Here is a 3,628-nt window from a genome sequence, read left to right on the forward strand (position 1 = left end):
CGGCCCAAATAAATAATAACCCAATATCGAAACGACGTTAATAATTAAATATTTAACCGGATTAAAAACTTATTATAATTAATTAAAAAATCGACAATTCCCCGGGAAAGAGACGACGCGGTAAGCCCAAAATAAATATTAATTTAATTAAACGTACGGTAAAAAGAATACGTCAAATTAAAAATTTTACCGGGGCGAAAAATAATAAAAATAAACCGACGATTATATAAACCGCGTTTAATTTTAGGGCGGCGTGGCCGTATCCCACCCACCCAATTTTCAGATCAAATTAACGTATATAATACGAAACGACAATTTTACGCGGCGATAAAATATTAATTAAAAACCGAATTATACGCCTCCGATTTATTATTTAAATTTCCTTTTTTTTTATTTCCTTTTTCTATTTTCTTATTTTCCGCGTCGTTTTTAAAAATCGGGAATTCCCATTATTTAGCGAATGGGCTAATTTTCCGCTTTAAAGTGGTACGACGACGTGCAATGTTTTTAATTAAAAAAATTTACGACGGGATTTTCCAAAAAAACGGGTTTTTACCCATATTACGATTAAAAATACGAAGGCGCGACGAGGTAAAAGTACGGGGGCGCGAGGAATTAAATATATACCGAGTCAGGGTACGAGTAAAACGAAGTACGACGGGGTAACGCAAAAAAGGAATTTCGAAACGACGACGGGACGTAGTAATAATAAAGGCGAAAAGGCGTGGGGAATGCGCGGGGCGAAATTAACGTATAAAAACAGCGGGGGAGGGGGTTAGGACGGTAGTTAAAACAGCGAAAATATTATTATTTCGGCGCGATTCCTGCAGGCTCTTTTCATAACGCGACGTATTACGTTCCTAAAAAGTTTAAAAATTAATAACGTTATCGAAATAATTATATATTAAAAAAATTAAACGCATTTCCAGGTAAAAAAAACCGCGTACGAAAATTTATATTAATTAACGATTAAAATTACCGCCGCTGCGAAAAGGAGTATTGGATATAATAGCAAAAATAATGGTTTTGGTAAAAATCATTGCGGTCCCGGAATTGGTTATTTTATTTTATACGTCCTAATAAACGCGGACCCAATTAATATACGCGGAAAAAAAACTTCGAAATAATACGGTATTTTTGTTAGGGATTTTTTTGCTATTTAAAACGGTGTTTTTAATTCGAGGTTGGACGATATAACGATTATTATAAATCGTGGTTTTTAATTTTCGGAAGGGGCGGCGAAAAATAAAGTTAAAAACGTAGGCGGTTTCGCTATATTAATGATACGATTTTTTGGTATCGTTATATCGCTGGTAATTAATACCGTCGGGGGTAGGGCCATATTCCCAAACCCCATTTATTTTGGACGTTTTTATATAAAAAATGCAAAAAATAAATATATTTTCCGGAACGGTATATTCGTCGTTATTTAAATTACCCTGGAATTCCGCGGTACCGATAGCGCGACGAAAACGTTGCGAATATAGATTAGCGATACCACCCAATTAATATTTAATTAATACAATTTACAAATGGGCGACCGTTATTGCTGTGCGACGAAAATAATTAACCACCACGGTAAAAAGGCCGGCCATTGTTACCACCGGTATTAATTTATCCAAACGCCATTTATAACGCGATTAAGGAAATAAAGGCCCGGGATATAATAACGGCGGGTTAATAGCGATAAATAACGATATAAATAATTAATAAAAACGAATAGGAAACGAAAATAAACGAAATAAAAATAATATAAATAAAAAATAAAGCGATGGGAAAACGGGAAAAGTCGATAAAATGGTAAAAAAAGGAGGAAACGGGGACGAAAAAAAATCGAAATATAAAAAGGATTTAAAAGAAGGAAAAATTGGAAAATAAAAAGGATTAAAATAATAACGCGGGAAAAATGCGAAAAATAAAAACCGCAATTACCACGGACAATAAATTATATTAATAAATAAGTAAATTTATACCGTTTAAACTAAAAGGAAAATAAACCGCGATAACCACCCGCAAACGGTAAATACGAGAAAAAAACCACGATACTATTATAACCAAAAACAGGAGGGCAAAACCCGACCACGCTTTTATACCGCTTAAAATAAAAGGAAAATAAACCGCAATAATTACCCTTAACCGGTAAATATAATAAAAAAACCACAATAAAATCGCAATTAAAGGCGGAAGGACAAAATTCGGCCACGGATTTATATTATATAAAATAAAAAAAGGGCGAACCACGATAACCGCCCGTAAACGGAAGGGGGGAAAAAAAACCCGCGATATAACCGCGGCCGAAAATAAACGAACAAAACCCGATTACGGGTTTATACCGCCCAAAATAATGGACGGATAAGTTATAATAGGGTACGCGCCCGTTGGATTACCTTTATATTTCCAAATAGTGACTATACCCGATAAAGGAGGGGCGAATGCGGGTTATATTATGGATTTATACCTAAGGTACGTATTACGTAATAAGATATAAAAGCGGGTTAGGGATAATATATAAAGGGAAGGACATTACCACGACCCGGATATACACCTTTTCCTCCCTTTTTCCCCCAGCGTTAGTAATAATACCAATAAGGATATTTAACGGTCCCAAGGCCGTTGGCTTACCCTATAACAACACGATTGAAAAGCTTTCATAGTGGCTTTTGTGTCTAATAAATATGTTAAATCCAAATATTATAACGCAGGTTACCCTATATTTATATCATTTCTATTCACTTTCTTCTCGAATATTTAGTTCAATACAGTGGTTGTACTGTTATTTTTACGCATACAGTGCAAATATAAAGCGAATACAATGCAAATAACTGCTACGAACGCGATTTTTTCGGCTAATTACATTGGCCGAAAAACCACGTAACTAAAAGGTATATGGAACGTTCGATCCCTACGGTTTGGTTTAAATATTAAAGCTAAGTTTAAATACCAATTTGTAATAGTACGTGCGATTTATTTTATTATGTTAACTTTGTATAGAATTCTTTTAATTGGTTTCCGTTTTTCTACTTCTTATTTAATATTTGTAAAATGGCAGGTTTATTAATACATGACAAAAAGCCTTTATATATAAAGTTAGTAACGACATATTTATGCAGTTCGGATATATTTGGTATATTTTCTATTCAACTTTGTCCTTAATACGTTATTACTTCTCCGTTAGTTCATAAATTTACGTGCGGTCGGTGTACCAGTTTTATTGTTTTATTGCTGTCCGTATCCCGCTATCAATTATTTTATTCCATCGGGCCGGTTTTTCCGCCCCGGGTTTCCTCAACCGTGCGTATACTTTAGTAAGGCTATTCCAATAGGCCGAAAGGTATTTGGACCGTTCGGTCCCTATTGCGAAGCAGGGAGGTTTATCTTATATGGAAATATTAAAACTATGGTTGCTGGTTAATATGGACCGCAGGAATTTATTTGCATTTAGTTTTTCCTCCTTCCAAAAGCCAGCAATTTCCTATTCGACAATCCAAAACTCTGTTTGGAACTTACGGAGTCCGGTTAGCCAGGAACCGCAACCGTTAGGGAGGCGCCCTTCCAGGCGACAGGCGATAGTACCCCCTTGGCTGTGCGGCGACCAAATCACGGTGACTGTTGCTTAGCGATTTTGGCC

Source organism: Pyricularia pennisetigena, chromosome 5 (assembly GCF_004337985.1).
Source record: "Pyricularia pennisetigena strain Br36 chromosome 5, whole genome shotgun sequence".
In the NCBI taxonomy this organism is placed as follows: Eukaryota; Fungi; Ascomycota; class Sordariomycetes; order Magnaporthales; family Pyriculariaceae; genus Pyricularia; species Pyricularia pennisetigena.